This window comes from Dermacentor albipictus, chromosome 1 (genome assembly GCF_038994185.2).
Source record: "Dermacentor albipictus isolate Rhodes 1998 colony chromosome 1, USDA_Dalb.pri_finalv2, whole genome shotgun sequence".
NCBI lineage: Eukaryota > Metazoa > Arthropoda > Arachnida > Ixodida > Ixodidae > Dermacentor > Dermacentor albipictus.
The window spans coordinates 205,045,918-205,065,595 of NC_091821.1; the positions used below are offsets into that span (position 1 = coordinate 205,045,918).

The window sequence follows — 19,678 nt, forward strand, 5'->3', positions numbered from 1 at the left end:
TAAAAATGTCGAAAACAAAACCTTCTTCTTCGTCGTCTCTCTCATTGGTGCCAAGGACGTCTCTGTACATCACACTAATAATTGTTAGGCCGAACCGTACACCTCTCGAATGGTAACTGAATAGCCAGCCTTAATTACGGAGTTCACAAGCTCGGTAGACCAGAAATGGACGCCGCAACGAGTGCACGTAAGGTAAGAAATTTTGGCAGTGTCATCTATGCGCGACTGTTTATCATCAGAAATATATATATATATATATATATATATATATATATATATATATGTCATATTGCTTTCGAAATTGGCCAAGAACAGAATTTAGCAACTTCTATGAGCGTGTCGGCGAAAAATTGAACCGAATACGAGAAAGATCATGTGAAATTCGTGATTTCATTGATGCAGGGATTATAGGGCGGAATTTTAAAAAAAAAGCAGTTTGCTCATACACATTCTTTCTGCCACAAGATAACCTTATCGGATGGACAAGTCCTAATAGCGTTTTCAGAAAAAAAATCTAGCAATCTGATTGAACGACCGAACGCCCCTTCTATCAATATAGGCTGAGCAGGCATGGCAACCATGGCGGGCCAACTTCCGCTAATGCCCTGCTGCTATTGGATGCAACCATATGACGTTATGAGAGAGTGAAATACGCCTTAAAGTTGCGAAAAGTCGAGTGGAGGGTAATTCTCATTTCGCTTGTATTTGGAATTTTCTTTGACACATAACTTCTGTTTGCGTGGCTCAAATTTCCTCATTCATTATGCTCTGTGTTCTATGACATTCTGAGAATCGATCTGTAGCAAATATGGTGACCCGAAAACGGTGTTGCAGGGCCTTCAAGAAATGGCACCGAAAAGAAAGTTAACTATCTTTTAATGCAGAAAGCAATCACCGGTACTTATACTTCATTAAGTATTCTTTCCTACGAGGCTACGAACTGCGAAAGTATACAAGTCCGTGCTTTTCAAAATGTTGCGCTTTCCAGTAGTGCTACTTCTCTCCATGTCATTTGCAACTTTCAGCAGCCGTTCTTCAAACACCTTCAAGCCACGCGTTCCTAAATTCTCCATATCATCAGTTTAATATTCCCTTTGGTAGCCTCGACGCCTTTTCCTGTACAGGTTAGACAACCGGAGATATCCTCTGGTTAACCGTCTCTCACTTTTTGACATTCTCTGGAATACAAAGGCGACAGAAAGTGCACCTAATGTCATTACGCATTCGTTTATTTTTCCCTGCACTCGGTGGCAGGCTTGCAAGAGTTCACGCGCAAAGGTTTTTACCTAGAGAGAGAGAAAACTTTTATTGTAAAGTTTTAGTGGAGCTTTCTTTCCCAGCGGTGTGGGCTAGCGTGGCGTCTGCTTAGCCGCGACGCTATCAGCCCATTCCGCCAACCGTATCTGGTCTTGCGGGTTGGACGTTTTCGTTTTTTTCTCCCACTCGTCATGTGAGGGAGCTCGCCTAAAGAGTTCTCTCGGGGGAGGGTTCTTTTGGCATCCCCACAAGATGTGATCTTGGTCCGCAAGGGGACAGCTACAATGTTTGCAGTTTGGTGGATATTCACCACCGGTCATTGCAGCTAGCCTTTTTGGACTAAGTACAGATCTAGTCTGTACTCTCCTGAGGTTAGTGGCCTGTATTCTTGTCAGTGTCTCGTGCGGGGATGGATATATTCGCCTGGATTCGCGGTAATAAACGGTCATTTCGGTGTAGGTGTGGATACCTTCATGTCGGTCAACCCCGACGGAGGAGCCCACCTCCCGGTTACTAGCTGCTCGGGCGGCTAGATGGGCGGCCTCATTGCCAGGGTTGCCCGCATGAGCGGGTACCCACACCAACTTCAATTGATTGAGGTTTTTGTTAATTATTCTGAATGCTCGAGGGGAAATGAAACCTGAGGTGTAGTTACGAATCGCTGTTTTCGAGTCGGATATAATAATCTTGGTGCCCGGAATGGAGGTGCCCATGGCGATGGCGGCCTCTTCCGCCTCCACAATGGAAGATGTGTTTACCGTCGCACAGCTGATGGTGTGCCCGTCGCCATTAGTGACGGCTATAGTGTGTCGACCATCACTGGTGCGAGCAGCATCCACGTATATGGCGGGTTGGTTTTTGTAACATTGCCAGAGTGCCGCCGCCCTAGCTTTGCGTCTACCGCTGTTTTCAGTGCTCATGTTTTTAGGAAGCGGGGGGATAATGATCTTGGTCCGGATAGTGTTAGGTATTCGCTGTCGTTGCGGGATGTCTAAGGCTGGACGATACCCTAAGCTGTCGAGGATCCGCTGTCCCGCATGTGTGCCGGATAATCGAACTGTTTGAGCCCATTTGTGGGCCTCTATGATTTCCTCAACGTTATTATGCACCCCTAGACTCAAGAGTGCCTCTGTATTAGTCCATTTTGGTAGCCCAAGAGCCTGTTTGAATAACGTTCGGATTAGACCGTTAATCCGTTCCAAATCCCTCTTCCTGAGATGCAGGTAAGGGCAGACATACGCCACTCGGCTCAGAAAGAAAGCCTGGATTAACCTGCAGGCATCTTTCTCCTTAACTCCGTGCCGTCGGTTGGAGACCCTCCTGAGAAGGTTCTGTAATTGCCCAGCTGTAGTTTGGAGTCGTGCTATGGCTTCTTGGTTGTGCGTGTTTTGCTGGATCCACAATCCTAACACTCTGATTGTAGGAACGGGTGGGACCGGTTGTCCAGCTACCTGCACCTGAATGTGTGCCGGCAAAATAGCAGCCGCATTTGCGGGATTTTTTTTCCGGACTATAAGCAATTCTGACTTTTTCGGCGAACAGCTCAGGCCATTGTTGCGAGCGTGTTTCTGCACTGCGTCAGCCGCTGCCTGCAGTGATTCTGAAATCTCTCCATCCGACCCAGTGCACGTCCAGATCGTTACGTCATCGGCGTAGATGGCGTGCCTGATATGAGGAATCTCTTTGAGCTGTCGGGATAGGCCACTCATGGTGGTATTAAAGAGGAAAGGAGAAAGTACTCCTCCCTGTGGTGTACCTCTAGTGCCGAGCTCTATGGTTTTGCTTTCAATATTGCCTATGTTTACGGTGGCAGTACGTCCCTTGAGGAATGTGGTAATATAGGTATATGTTACCTAACTACTTTGCTTAGCACGCTACCGCGAGCGCAGACGCTCTTGTGCAATTAAATTGTAACTTACAATTACAATATTTTTGTTCGGTTGTCATACCTTATATTTTCTGCCGCTAGTTACACCAGTACTACCTAATTCTACTTACTCACTAATTTTCACTTTTTATCTCGTTGAGACCTTTTGCCACTCGCTACGACGCTCTACAAGGCGCGAAAGGGCCGCTTTTTGATCGAGAGGTCAGATAGATAGCCAGATCCCACGTACGTAGAGGCGTTGTAACTAATGAAGTTCTTAGGCAGACATTGCAATTTACGAACTGTAGCCGGTGAGTTTGCAAGGCATATCCACTTAGAAGGAATCCTGAAGGCGACACCGTTTCCCAGATGTGCAGTCAAACTTGCGGTAAAGACGCACTGCGGTTCCGCTTACTTTTTGATGCGACAGTATTCTTAGGGCACTTCACGCACTTTCTGGGGGGCTACGTATGTTCGTATATAACCGTTTTCCAGCCTGCCTGGGCCACTGGTAGTCCATGCATGTCGAATGCGTAGCGCATCGGGCTACTGTGCTGAGGGAGCAGGGTTCAAACTTCAAAACCAACCGTTCGACCAACTTCGGTTACTGAGTATGGCGCAATGTGTACATGTATACCGCTCTTCACCGAACCTCTTTCACGCCGACATGGGTCACGGCAGATGCGGGACTGGGTAGGTGCCGCTGTTGGAAGACACTCTTTAACGTCGATTTCGGTCACGGGGTATGTGTCAGTAAGTTTGTGCCGCTCTTCAATGAACATCTTTGACGCCAGTTAACTTGGGTAACTGTGTGCCAACAGTAATGTGCCGCTTTACAATGACAAAAAAAGATCCTTTGAACTTTGAAGCTGGGTGGAATCGAACCCACGTCACAAGAGCTCATCAAGGACAGCAACCTTAGCAGGCTGCGCCACAAAGCACTTGGTACGTGCCGCTTTTCAATGAACATCTCGCCAACTTGGGTCGCTGTATGTATGCCACTGAGTGTGCGGCAAGCGAGGGCATAATTATTATCATCATCATCAAAAACCTTTATTGGTGTTTGTTTACAGGGTCTTTTGTTCTAGTCCGTCAGGGTCTTCTTTGACGCTCTTGTCTGGCTTTAGCAGGGGTGGGGACCTTTGCCCAGGGCTCCAACAGCCTCAGCTACCTTGCGTAATCGCTGCACGAGATCAATTTGGTCCTCGCAGCGGTCGCTGGCCAGCAGTGCCTCCCATTGCTCCGCACTTGAATTTATGATTTTGCTGAGTGCTGTTGTAAGTTGACATTCCCATGTGGTGTAATACAAGGTGGGCTTTTGACTGCACCCCGGGCAGTTAGCTGCGTATCTGATGGGGTAACTTTTACTTAGTAGGTTTAAGTTGGGAAAGGTTCCTGTCTAGAGCTGTCTCCAGTCAGTGGCCTCCACCCTCGTGAGTGATCTATGTGGGGGAGGATATCATATCCTACTTCTACTGTAGTGTGCCGATAAAGCCGAGCATTCATTTGGAATAGGCGGTGGACTTTCGAGTGTTGATTCTTCAGGTGCTCGGATTTGTATGCCCTCGAGCTACCCTGCCCGCCTCTTCGTTTCCCGATATTCCTGCATGTTCCGGCCCCCACAGGGCCTTGTGTTGGATTGGCTGTGTTGTGTGATGTGTTACGTCACCTGTTGTTTGGATGAGTACACGGAGTGCGCGCTGGCTTATTCTGCTATTCAGGAAATTCCAGCAGGTGTCTTGAGAATCAGAGTGGTTAAAAATTTGTCGGTTGCGAGGCCCTCCGCCGCTGTTAGAGCGATAGCTAGTTCCTCAGCTTCAGTCACGGTGCTTTGGCTTAATGAGCCGCTAGTAATTTCGCGATGGTTTGAGTTGATGACCTGCGTCCTTCCTTGGGACCTTGTGTGGCGGCGTCTACGTACACTACGTCGTTTTTGGTGGAGTATGTGCGTCGGATCTAATATACACGTGCTGCCCGCCTGCCTTCGTGTAGGTTCGGGTCCATGTTCTGCGGTATCCGGTTCACTCTGAGTTGCCTGCGGATTTCATCCAGTGTCTTAATTTGTTCGGTACAGTCAAAGCGTTTGACAAGTGCTCGGCCCGTTGGTGTTTGCATGAGTCTTTCTTTCCGTGCCTGGATCTGAGCTTCCAGATGCCCTTGGAATGTATTATGCACGCCCATGGGAAGGAGTTTCTCGGTAGGCGTACTGATTGGGAGTTTCAGTGCCGTCTTGTACGTTTGATTACTTCCCTTTGTTTCTTTTCATGGAGATTCACCGATTGGTACGGTAGACCGCATATGACCCTGCTGATGACTAGGTTTCTTAATACAGGTTTTCCCGTTCAGTTTAATCCAAACGCCATTGAAAATAATCCAGGTGCCAGCCAATTTAATCTGAGCGCCAGCATTTTTAATCCAAGTGCCAATAATTTAATCCAGGCGCCACCACATTTAATCCCAGCGCCATCCGAATTAATCCGCGTGCCAACTCATTTAATCCTTGCGCCAGTCATTTTAATTCAAGTGCTACACATTTTAATCCCAGTGCCAGTCAATTTAATCATGTTGGAAATTGATTGAGAAACAAATAATTCTTGCAGAAGAGGTCGTCCCTTACAAAAAAAATTGTTGAAAGGTTATTGAAATATCATTGGTCAACGTCAACAAATGACCTTGAAAGATCATTGGCGAATTGTTGAAACATCATTGAGGAAATTGTTGACAAGTGTTGATAATTGGCCCGCGACATTTTGTCGAAACATCATTGTGGCCTCTCAATTTGAAAGATCGTTGGCATATCGTTGAAACTATGGTGTATTTCACTCTTGAAAGCCCATTGAAGCAGTGTTGAAGATGTGTTGTTTGTCAATGTTGAAAGCCCATTGAGGTATTGTTGAAATGTGTAGTTTGTCAATGTTGAAAGCCCATTGAAGCATTGTTGAAGCTCAAAATTGAAAGCCCATTGAGGTATTGTTGAAATGTGTTGTTTGTCAATGTTGACAGCCCATTGAAGCATTGTTGCAAATGTGTTGAGCCTCAAAATTGAAAGCCCATTGAGGTATTGTTGAAATGTGTTGTTTGTCAATGTTGACAGCCCATTGAAGCATTGTTGCAGATGTGTTGAGCCTCAAAATTGAAAGCCCATGGAGGTATTGTTGAAATGTGTAGTTCGTCAATATTGAAAGCCCATGGAAGCATTGTTGCAGATCTGTTGAACATCAACACAAATTACGTTGAAAGCCCTTTATGCCCCACTGGGTATTCAGCAGTTTAAACCTGCACTTACCTTAAAATACTGCTGAGCTATGTTGCATATAATTACCTTTGATGTCACGGTGGCATGTCTGCTGTGAGAGGATAAGGATAAAATTTAAATACAGGCATTTTGTACCGCAGACCTCTGTCACCCTGGGCTCAAAAGCATGCTCCTAGATTGCCTGTAATAAACCATATTGTAAAACTGCTAGCAGTACTGTTATGCCACTTTTTTCAATTGTCAGAGTGAATGGCCCTCCGAAAAATCAAGAGTGCTGAACTGATGCAGACAAAACCATTTTTCTAGGTGAACTGTTTATTTGTAACCAAACATCTCTGTAAATGTACAACCCTTTGTAGTTTCAGATCAGAAACTTCTTAAAAACTATCGCACAGCACAAACTTCCTGCAGCTTGACACCATAACAAAATTGAATACTGAAGATGTAGTCAGTGTGGCTCTCAAGTAAAACACATTTCCCAAAAGAAATAAATTTTAAAAAATAAATGCCTAAATAAATAAATGTACAAGCAGACTGACATGACTGTAAATAAGAACACTCAAAAAAGGTACTTGCTTTCTCTATTAGGTAGCCAGTGGTACTATAACCATGGCACAATTTGCTTGTGCCCACAGCACTCAACTGAGACCTGATATGCAGGGTGGTTATCTTTAAGTTTCATGGAACTTATTGAAGACTGACTGTTGCAGCTAACATAATACTAGATACAGAGTGCCAAACATTACTTGCATGAGAAACAAGACACCATAGTCAGCTGATTAACAAAAACTCAGTTCCTAATAAAGTTTTTACTAATTGTAGCCGGTAATTTTACAAGGTGTATGCACTTAGAATGAATTTCCAGAATGACACTAGAAACGAGACACATGCCATCAAACTGGCTGTAGAAATGCACTGCTATGCATCGAAGTACAAAAGTAACCGGAATGCCCTTGTACTTCTCTCACATTTATGGAAAAATATCGAAACTGGTGTCATCCTGGAAATTAATTTCAAGTGAATGTCTTGCAAACTCACTGGCTACAATTTGCAAACTGAAATATGTGCTGTGATGTTATAAGTGAATTAATAAATTTATGACAATCAGTTTAATGTTTCCATTTCTTGTGCTAGTAATGTCCACCTCTGAATAATCCAGCTCAAGAACAAGAATTATGCTACCTGGCAGACAACTTAAATATCTGTAAAACTGAAAAAGGATCACTGTACAATCCTTATTTGTTGGTTGAATGGTGTGTGCCAATTTCAGTAAACCTTACATACTTTTGAAACATGGCAATCACAATAAGTGATGCCTATGGGAGCAGTTTATTATGCCGCATTGCTGTTGCATGATCCAGTTGTGTTTTCTGCCATGATAACGTTGCTGCGCAGGTAATTCCATATCAAGCGACTTATTCATATTGACTGCTTCAGATTTTCATATGAAACAAAGACAGCTATTAGTGATGTGCTGGAATACAGCAAAGTTACTCCTTGTGCGAGTTCCATTTCAATTTTATTCGCTGCCACAAAAAATAACGAAAGAATTCAGAAGATATGGTTTTATGCAAACATGAAAGGCACATCATTGCCATTACTGGAGATGTTTTGTTGCATATTAAATTTAAGCCGACTTATACCTATTAATTTTACTCATGTATTTTAGATAGCAATAAACCATTTTTACAAAGTTATGTAAAATGCCGTTCTTACTGAACTCTGGAAATGGCACAGATGCACTTGCAGGTATGCAATTCCATGCCGAATCGACAAGCATTTTTTTCACACCGCACAAAAATCTGAAATATTGCCATATGTTTACTAGAGTTCAAAGCTTGTTACCCACTTTTATTTATTTCTGCCAGATATTTTGTAGCATTTTAGGTGACAGTTTAGTTTTCCTGTTCAGCTGAGCTAGAGGCATCAAATGTCCTCTAGCTTTTCAGTTTTTTTTTCAAATGCTTCAAATACTTTTTTTTCAAATGCACATTGTATTGATTGAGGCCTTCAAATGGTGTGCGTGGAAATATGGTGAAGTGATGCAACTGCCAAAACAGCCAATTTTTCAAATATTTGCATACTTCAATTGCTTTTGGCACCGGCAAAAATGAGTCAAATTGCAATCCGTTAGTTTTTTTTTCGTAAGAAAAAATTCACAGGACAGAAATTAAATACAGAATGGTAGCCCAAGTGACATAGTATAGCAGAAAAATATATGAAGCTCTGAAGGTTCAGCTGATCGCCTGTAAAAAAAAAAATTCTAATCTTTTGCAAGAAGCTTCATGTTCAAGGAAAAAACAGCCTTCGTAGTTGGCGAAAAAATGTGATACATTATTGGATAGCTCTACATGTCTGCTATGCATGTGTGAAGTTAAAAAAGTCATTTTTAAAAGCGAGAAATTCCTTTTTGAAATTTTGTCAGCACCGACTTTTCTCTGATGTGCGCACAGCTTGCTGGCCGGGAATGCAGACGACAAAGCTGGCTTCGTATGCAGAGATGACAGATAAGCGGTGTTAGGGTCTGCATTTTATTGCTAAGGGACACATGCTCTAATGCAACGAGGCTTGTGTTTGGTGTGGGCCAGGTAAACCATACAGCCATTGCACATAAAATATCAATACAAGGTCTGTTAGAAGAGTATCCGACCTTTGGCTGAAGAAAAAAAACTGGCATAACTGAAGTGTTGGAAACCTAATCACCCTCAATGTAGTCTCCTTGGGAATCCAGCCACTTCTCCCAGCGGTGCTGCCGTTGTTAGAAGCATTCCGAGAAGGCTTCTTTCCAAATGGACTTTAGCTCAGCTGTCGTTGCAGCCATAATGTCTTCTCTTGTCTGAAATCGTGCTTGTTTCAATGGCCCCTTGATTTTGGGAAACTGCCAGAAGTTGCAGGCCGCCATATCAGGAGAGCAAGGAGCCTGTCGAACTACAGGAGTCTGGTTTTTCGCCAAAAAAGTCTGAATCAAGTGCGAGAAAAACATTGTCTTGAAGGATGTGCCAATTTCCTGTTGACAACTTCGGTATCTTGCTCCATACAGCATCACATAGGCCATGGAGGACATCCCTGTAGTAGTCTTTAGTGATTGTTTGACCCTGTGGTGTGTATCCGTGGTGTACCACACTGCGGGAGTCAAAGGAAGCAGTCAGCAACACTTTGACGTTGCTGCGCACTTAGCAGTCTTTGGTTGGTGACGTGGAATGCTTCCACTGTAACGACTGGGATTTGGTTTCCAGGTCGTACACAGACACCCAAGACTTGTCACAAGTGATTATGGTGTTCATGAAGTTGGGGTCACTGTTTGTGGAATCCAGCATGGCTGCGAGACTTCAACACAAAGTTGCTTTTGCTCCACCATGAGCAGCTTGTGAACGAATTTTGGCGCAACTCTCTTCATGGCCAAATCTTCGGTGATAATGGAATGTGGATAAAATGTGCTGATGCCCACCTCTTCCGCAATTTCTTGGATAGTTACACGACGGTCCCGCATCACCACGGGGTTCACTTCGGCAATGACCTGGTCATTTCGGCATGTTGATGGCCGACTGGAGCGTGGCTCGCTCTCCACCGATGTGTGGCCGTCTTTAAACTGGTTGTACCACTCCATAATCTGTGTGCTGCTCATAGCACAGTCACCGAAAGCACTCTGAATCTTCCAGATGGTTTCCACTTGGCTGTCGCCCAGTTTCTGTCAAAATTTGATGCAGTAGCACTGCTCCAGTCGCTCTGCCATTTTCCTTGCGATAAAAAACCGACGAGCGCACCGTACTACCTCATTCAAACGCTGCGTCCCAGCAATTCACGCTATTGGCAGGTGGGAAAAAATTCATGCATGCGCACAAAGGTTCAAGGGCGGCTGATGAAAACGCGTTTGTTTCATATTCATCAGGTGTTCGCAAAAAAAGGTCGAATACTTTTCTAACAGACCTCGTACGTAATAAATATGTGAGGGAATCCTGCAGTGCTAAAAGATATGTTTCATGCAGTTTAGAAAAAGAAATATCAGCTATTATGTAGACAATAAATCTATAAAGAGCACTGATATTGTTCATACAAAGCATCCTAAAGGGCATGTCGCATTGCAATGCAACATAGAGGGAGCAGGACACTTTGTGCCCTGCTCCCTGAAGCCCAATGATGATGCAAGTAGAAAACACCTTCATAATTAAGACTGAAAACCTACATGAGTATGAACAAATTCTTGTGGTGTTGTTTGCTACCACTGTTTCAGAGCTGGAACATGCTCATCTATAAAAGTCGTATGTGCCATGTTCAGTCTGATGTGGTCAGACACCATTGGCGACCACTTTTTGCGTTCATGTTAAAAAAATACGAGCTGAGACTGCAGCAGCAGCGCTTGACGTCACCTGCCTTCGTAATGATAAAAAAGACAAGTCAGTTTGTTGAGTAGTTCTTGTGGCTAATATATTAACAACCTTTCCTTGCTAGATGACATGGCTTCATATATTTATGCTATATTTATGCTGTATGTGTGATCCTCAAAGGAACATTATAAAAAATACCTTATCGCACTTAAAGAATAATCACTTTTTGTTTCATGTCACATGCATAGCAGACATGTACGGCTGTGTAATGATGGGTGACATACTTTTGTGCCAACCACCAAAGCTAATTTTTTACCTTCAACACGAAGCTTGCAAAAAATTTCAACGTTACAGTTTTTTTAGCTGATAAACTGAACCTCCAAGGCTTGAAATATTTTGCTGCTATCCCAAGTCAAGCAGTCTGATTTTATATTCATTTTGTGCCTTCTGTATTTCCCTACGTTAGAAGAAAATTCAAACTGCAAATTTTGGCAGTCACACCACTTCAGTCTCTTGACATGAACACCACCTGAATATCTGGATCATACAATTTCCCTTTCAGAAGAAACGTGTATCAGTGGCTTCTAGCTTAGCTGGGCAAGAACAATAAATTTTTGCCAAAATTCAAAAAAATTTTTGTGAAGGAAAATAAATGGGGAGCAAGAGTTCGGAGCTTCAACTATATCTGTGATGGCCAAAAAAACGCTGGTTGGTTGCCCTGGAATTACTTAAGAGTATGTATGAAAGCAAATTTTCTCAAAAATTTTCTCGTTGTACCTACTCAAAATCAAGCAAACTTGAAATGGTTTGCCATAATGGAACAGTTCTTAAGAAAATTGTTGGGTGGTTTGGCATGAAATGACTTAAGCTACTTAAAAAATATATTAATAAGGAAACACTATCCTTACTGGAACCATATCAAAAACTAACATAAAAATGTAGTGAACTACAACAAAGCACAGCACTTGTATTCTGGATTGAGCAATCCAATGTGGGCTTCTCAGGAGACTAGCATAATTAACATAAATAAAATTAACATAAAAATGTCAAGGCATAGGAAGGCACAACATTTGTATGCTCATTTGAGAAATCCAAATTGGGCCCTTCAGGAGACTAACATAAAACATAAAAATGTCGAGTTACAAAAGCACAACACTTGTGTTTTGGTTTGAGCTGTCCAACTTGGGCTCTTCAGAGGTGAAGGGGCAGGGGCAGTTGCTTCAGGGGCAGGGTCCCATGCGAGAAGCGAGGCCAGAGTTCTTTACATAGGGCATATTGGTACCAGGAAATTTGCGACACGTGAAGCCTGCAAAAACAAGCCAGAATAAGTTTTAAAAAGCAACTTCCACATGCAAAAGAATGGCATGCAATATGCCCTTGTTACAATGAAATTGATTTATGTATTTGTGTTGCTTTATTCCAATTTTCCATGGGTACAGCTTTACAGCATGACCATTTAAATTTATTTAGTGTGGCACAGGACTCCACTAAGTGTCAAATGCAGGAAAGGGCAAAGAGGAACAAAACACTGTAGCAATATAACTTTATGAATATCTTCAATGTCAAAGATGTGAACTTTGCTTGCTGATAAACAAAATGGCGAAAAAAATTCATGTCGTTCATAAATAAACCTGAACTGACAACTAAAATTATTTCTTGTAAGTTTCATAATTAAAATGTGCAGCACTTCACTGTGCTTTTCCATGCTCCAAATACAATAGTGTCATGTCACTATAATTGAGTGTAGCTTCATTTGATGTTAGGTTTCCTGAGTTCACATGCAATCAGAACGTACTTCTCGCCTTACAATGACTTAGGACTTTCCACATTAAAGAAGACACTGCTTACAGCGAAGTATGTTTTCTTCCTCAACGACTGAATTACTGTTATAATGAGGATTCCGTGTAGTTGTGCGCCAAACTGCTTAGCATGACACATGCAGAATGTGACAGATACGAAGAAATGCTGTCTTTTAAGAGCCATATGCCATAGGACTGACTTCTTTAACCCTTTTAGGGTTCACTGCCATACATCTGTCACTGTGATGGAACGTTCTGAAAAAATTTGCCTTTTCAGAACAAAGTGTTGCCTAGCCTCCCACTGGAGGTGCTGCAACCTTCTGAGACTTCTAGAAAATATTCTTATAGTGCTGTCGCTCCTTGGGTTTCTCCCAAACTGATTTTTCACTTAGCTTCTTGGTGTCTGTCATTGCACTAATTTGGGAGTGCTGCCACAAGTTTCCGTAAGTTTCATTACAGAAAAAATTATGCTGCTTTATCCTGCATAAAACAATAAAACATGTAAAACTGCAAATACTGAAATGGTATTGCCACTTTATTGTTATTTTAAAAAATTATTTACCAGTTTATTTTCTCGGAAAGTCGCCCTGAAGAACTTAAATCTGCAATAACAATATTAAGGATGCGCGAAAAGTGATTTTTGAGACTGAACCGAATAATGCCAGAAGCAAATCAAATATTGGATAGCTTCTGAATAATGAACAGCTGATATCACAATTAATGTAAGATGAGGTTCACATACTAGTATTCTTAAAGTTAGCAAGTTTCTGTCATTGTTATGTTATGAAGAGCTGTTTATTAAAGGCACAAATGGAGCAGCAAAAAGTTTCTTCACATGCACAGGACTCTTCAGTAAGCATGAATGATTGCTGTACAGCCTCTAAAGTACAGCTACTTTAGTAACGTAGCCTGGTCTGCTATTCTTACAAGTTCTTACGTTTTACGTCTATACTATGTTATTGGAGGTGAAAATTTACCGTACTTTGGCTCAAATCTCATGTTTTATTGGTGTTTCGAAATATTAGAATAATACTCACATTTACAAATAGTGACCATTCAAAGACTAAATTGAATAGGACACCATTCAAGTCGAAAGTTTTGAGTATGTGCACACTACAAAAGATATATAACTCCTAAATTAGAGGCATATTTCTCCCCAAAATGTGATCCTCAACGGGCTAAACAAGAGCGACAGAAAAGCCCATTCATCTTTTTGATAAATTTAAGCCCATAATCTACTTGGCAATGGTTCATAACCATGTTAACAGGTAGGTGAAGTAAGGAAGCAGGAAACAATTCTAACAATTTCAGAATGGGAGTAGTGGACATGTCCGATGGTCTGTAAGAAGCTTTATACATTAGGCCCCAAGAGCCTATTCTCCATTTATTGAAGTATATGAGGAAAAGCCACATAAATATTTTTTTCTTATCTTAGAATACAAAGTGATACAGTGCATGTTAATAAATACGAGTCATAGGTTAGGTGCTTAGAATAAGTAAGCATCCACTAAACATAGTACTGTTGACTGTGAAGCTGGCAACTCGGTCCCTGTTGTTTCTTTGATTGAAACTACCAAAAGAAACTTGCCACAACACTCAGGTTCCCTCCGCTGAAAGGTTGCTGTCTCGGATCACATGGACCTGCTTCAAGATAGGAGCAACTTTGATTTGATGTGGTCTGTTAAAATTGGTGAAACTACTGTTTCACATCTCAGAACATGGAGCGCTGTTTTGTTTTGATTTCTGCAATTTGGTGAACGTGCTCCTGCTCGAGCTGAGCAGTAACCACACTTGAGCATAGCTTCTCCGCAATTCGTGTATTAACACTTTCAGGCTACTTAACCATGTCCTCCATGCCAACAGATTTGGAGCGTGCTTCACAGACAACTATTCCTTGCAATGACAGCCAAGTAGCACTGCTAATGCACAAATGCAGCTCATTTTATTTTGTGGAGATGCTAAAAACTTTCGGCAGTGAAGGCAGCTTTTAAATTTGGAAGCATTTGAGTATGGCGGCATTAGGCACTCAAGATCATATGAACAGTCATTCCAAATGGTAGGCTATTGTAGCACACAACTGCACACACAGGCTACATGAAAGTCGTTTGTTATGCCAATGGCAAGTTCATAAATTTAGAAAAGAAATGTGAATGTAAAAATGCAACCGGAAAGGGTGTATGGTACTTGCCTATAACAGCACTGACCCTGATGGGGTCAAGAGCCTCTGTTGCCCCTTGGTGTTATTTCCAAAGCCCAAATGGCCCATGAGCTCCTCCTCTGTGAACACATGGTGAAGCAAGGCCCTTGCAAACTTTCCTGGTCCACCATGGCAGGCCATGGTAAGCTGGGCCAGGATAACCTTCTCAATGTGCACTCTTACAGCGTATGTGAACCTGCATGTTTAAGTAAATGTTAGCAAAACAGTTTTAAGCCTTTCAAGTACATTCACACAACAGCCCTACTGCAAATCAATTACAAAAGTACTTGTTGCAAATCTAAAATGCTAAACTTGACTTCTTACAAGCTTCTGATGCTGTCTGGATGCCCCATGTTTCAGAAAAACAATCCAGCACAAACAAGAAAAATAAACCAACGTATCCAAACATCTAGTACTTGAAAAAGGGGAGCACCAGCGAAACACAAATGACACGCACACAAGGAAACGGCATTAGACATGGACGGACATTGGGACGGACCAGCGTTCGTCCCTGTCTAACGCCTTTTCCATGTGTGCGCGTCCTTTGTTTTGCTGGTACCCCCCTTTTTCAAGTTCATCATGCACCAACTGGCCCAAGAGCTTGCGCTAATGCACATCTAGTACTATTTATTGTGATTACCATGCTTGGGATACTTCATATTTTCAGGTGTTTGTCTCGATTGTCCCATCCATTTGTGTGAATATGTAGCCATGGTCTAATGGGGAGATTGGGCTGCTATGTTGAGGGAAGAGTTCAATACCAACCGTTGGAACAGGCTTGGGTGACTGGGTATGTGACCCTGGGCATATGCCACTTTTCAATGAATCTCTTTCACGCTATCTTGAGCATATGCTGCTGCTTGTGTTGGCAAGCAGCATTAGGAGCTCGAAGTGGGACATGATTGTCGATCATTACTAAGATTACCACTACACATCACGTTCGCTTGCTGTGCTCCAGAAGTAATGCGAGATTCCACTCCACTGTATGAAATGTACATAAGCCGCAAGGACAGTAAATTAAATCTCAATAAAATTAATCTACTCGCAACGCACAGGCTGCACAAGATCACGGAGTGAACTCAGAAGTTTGTGGACAGTCAGTTGATGTCCATGTCAAGGACCTCTAGGGAAACTCGGTCATTTCCTCGATGTGCATCATCGTGCCGTCACACATTGTATTACAATTCTGTCTCGTACCACTAATAGTCATCACGTATCACAGAATTCAAAATATAAATAGACACTTATATCTACTGTTTATTTAATCTTTACGGAAAATACTTTGAGCATGAGTTTTTGCAGAGATCATGAATTCTACCGCTTAAAGGAGCACTAAAGTAAAATTAAATTAATTAAATTTTGGCGTTTTAAGTGCCAAAACGACAATCTGATGTTTAAGCTTGTTTCACATGCAAGCGATTCAGCGAATGGAGCGAACAGCGACGCGGCGCTGCAAAGCTTATCGCAAAGTTTCGTTTCATATGCATTGCCGCCGCGCATTTTCCGCTGCTGCGAATAGCAATGTTGCTGGCATAAAACACAGGACTTTCAGCCAGTTTCGGTAGTTTGCGACTACCAACATAAACATAGCTTTGTCTCTGCCTCTCAAATTTTTATTTTATAAATACATATCCTGCGCTTAGCAATTTAACAATTCGTTGAAAAGCTCTCTTGGCATGTTGCCTGTACCACGTGTACCAAGTAAATAAACATCATCCTATGCGCAGGCTTTCCAGCAATAATCCTCCGCTGGTCACCTGTCGAGGTGGGTCGTTCGGAAGCAGTGCTGCCGCTCTGCCGCTGCGATGAAATTCCAACTTGCCCGAACCTTGCCGCTCCCACCGTCGAAACTGATTTCTGCGGCGCGGCGGCAGGATTTGCAAGCATTTTCGCTTGCATGTGAAACAGGCTTTAAGCACGCCATAGTGGGGAACTCTGGATTAATTTTTACCAAATCAGGCTGCAAGGTACATGGGCAGTTTTGTATTTCACCTCCATCAAAATGCGGTTGTTTGATCATGTGACCTCGTGCTTAGCGGCGCTGTGCCAACACCCCTAAGCAACTATGGCAAGAAAGCACTAAAGAGAAAAATTATTTTAGATGTATCTGTAAATGACCTTCCTACAATTCAAGAGATTCACTCGTACCATGACAAGAGGGTGAGTAAATTGTAAAAGCAGCAAGAGGAAAGATTGGTGGCAGTGCTGCCTTGAAGTTACCACACCCGCTTGCTGTGACGTCATGGATTTTGATGTCTGTTCAGGTGCAGCAATTTTTTTTTACAAATAAAGATGTTCTTCATTGTATTCCAAAAACTTAAAATAAGAACCGTCAGGAACTTTTACTGAAACAATACAACCCAAGTTTGTAAAAATACTTGAAATCCACGATGTGACAATGAGATGTCAGCACGAAGATTTTGGGGCGATACTCAGAAAATTGAACGCTGAGCTTTATTTTCTCTAATAATCAAGCAATTACCAAGAAATTTACAGAAGTAGATATTTAAAACGATGCTTTATTTTAAATTCATTTAAGGTGTCATTAGTGTCCCCTTAATACAAAACAAGGAATGCACTTAGCTGCGTAATAGGTTAACATGCATCACTGGTTCTCATTAAGGTAGGATTATCAATATAGCAATGGGCATGCACTGGCTACTCCAGAGGGGAGCCCTGCCACTTCCCCTCAACCTCCCAATTTCCAATTTTTTTTTTTATGAGCAGTGATGCAATTTCTGTATCCTAACGAGGCATAATGCCAAGGAGATTCATGCCATGCTGGCTACAGTATGTGGTGACCGGCACTTCACACCGTCCAGCTCGGCATCAATCTTTCTGGAATTTGGCCCTTGAAATGCAGAAAGCTTTGATCACTGCTCGTTCTTCAGCCAACTTTCTCAAAGGGTGCTGCTGCTCTGGTTTGATACCTCTAGCAGTGCACTGCTGCATGACATAGGTAAAACTAGGAAGATGTGCACTCACGTAGACCACTAATGTCCACACTGTTTCTGAACACCCCTCCCATATCAAGCATATACCCTGAAGAAGGCACATTCTATCTTTAATATGTTCACAAGTGACACTGAAATTCACTCCCAGTCCCGGTGCAGTTGCAGTCTTTCAGCTGAGTGCTTAAAGGCACCATGTCTCCTAATGAAGGCACTCTGCACCAATTGATCACTGGAGCAAATGCCTTGCAGTTGCATCAGCAATGTTGTTTTTTCTGCTTCCTGCAATACATTTTCACGGCATCACTGCATTTGATCATGGTGACGTTACAGAATGGATGGCCAAAGAATTCACCTTTAGCATTCCAGCTTGGGTGTCTCTCAGCTCATTTTGAATCTGAAAAAAGATGTCAGTATTAAAATGTGAAGCCACAATGCAGCAAAATCAACAATCAAAAGAGCTACATGGACCATTAGGCTGACATAAATAGACGGATACAAATGACTAGTCATTGAATACACTAAAGTGTGGCCGCTCTTGCCAATGGCAGTGTGAGCTTGTCAAATAATTTATTTCACATTCCTCTATTATTTTAAAAATTATTTCCATGCATCTACTGAATGGTTATGGCCACATATTAAAGGATGCTCCTTCGTATAAAACCACAGTGTTGCATTCTTTTACTCCCCGTCTACCTGATGCTACTGAAGTTTTGCTTACTCTCAAAGAAAGAATTTCACAGAACTGCTCTTTCGACAATGCATTATTCCAAGCTTAGCTTTTCGACATAACTAGCTACTTCTATGGTCACAAGAAACAATGCTAATTATTGATGTTTATGTTGCCGATAACGTATACATGCCGCCTCGAAACCCAGTGGGACGACAAAGCAGATATGCCAGGCATCTCGTTCCTCTACTGATTTTAAAATTTTGTTAAATCAATCACTTACTGAAGTGCGAAAAGCTGCAATTTCACGAAATTACGTTATTTTGAATGTTGTAGGACCTGGAGTGACATGAAATCTGCCTTTCCGTGAATGCTAAGAGCGCCTACGCGAAGCCGTTTGGGGCGAAGCACTCGATGGCGTCGAACGAAGATGAAAAAAGAAAGCTGAATGCACGCGAACTGGTGGAAAACAAAACACACGCGGTTAGCAAGGCGTATAACTCGATGATTTCGCAGCACTCTGTGGCATCCCCCTCTATTGTATCTCACGTATCGCATAGAATCACATGTACACCCTTCAAATTCTTTATTATTATTGCGCGACAGCCTCCTCTGTGTTTTCCGATCGCGCGAACATCGGCCGCACGGCGTGTCGGATAGAAGTCACTCGTTCCTGAAGGGAATTCAGCGCAACAGAATACACTTTCGCCGATCCCACCGCCCCACGCCGCTACAAGCTCGCTCCCACGTCTTGTACTAGCGTGGCGCAAACGAAATATCTTCCGATTACAGTACAGATCGGATGGTTTCACGTCGCATTGTTTTGCGCTCATTAATAAGGCTAACTCAATCGGTGCTCGAATACCGTATCAGAAATCATGGCGTACAACATGCCCTGTTTTAGCTGGCACCACATAGCTACCTTACGTCACCACAAGCGGAGTGTAAAGTTAAACCAGGACAAAGCTCCATGTTATATACCACGAATCTAGTGCGGTACAACCAATTCTGGCAACGGAAGGATAGTGCTAGGAATGAAAACTAGAAAAGAGGCGCACGGAAAACACGCACAGGCGCTGAAATTCCCCTTCGTCCGCGCCTGCGGCGCGGACGAACAAGGGGAATTCGAAACACTAACTCACCTTTGATGTCGCTGAGTCGGAGGCGATCATGGCGATCTTCGAGGCAACAAGCCCATAAAAAGCGAGCAACACGCAGGAACATTCCAAAGATGTCACAGCGAAGCACACAAAGAACGCAGAAAACGCAGGAAGTTTTCACACAACCGGCATGCACGATCACGCCGGAATGCTACAAGCCTCAACAGCGCAAACGCGCAATCATACATGTACACTC

At 42.7% G+C, this 19,678-nt stretch overlaps 1 long non-coding RNA gene across 1 annotated transcript; it reads right to left on the reverse strand.

Annotated features, from left to right (window-relative positions):
• Window positions 1–6,677: 6,677 nt before the first annotated feature.
• Window positions 6,678–19,645, reverse strand: LOC135921092 (uncharacterized). The gene is made up of 4 exons (XR_010570449.2): window positions 19,465–19,645; window positions 18,008–18,049; window positions 14,693–14,897; window positions 6,678–12,011 (listed from the first exon to the last, which is right to left on the reverse strand). It is a non-coding gene; the product is annotated as an uncharacterized lncRNA (long non-coding RNA).
• Window positions 19,646–19,678: the final 33 nt, after the last annotated feature.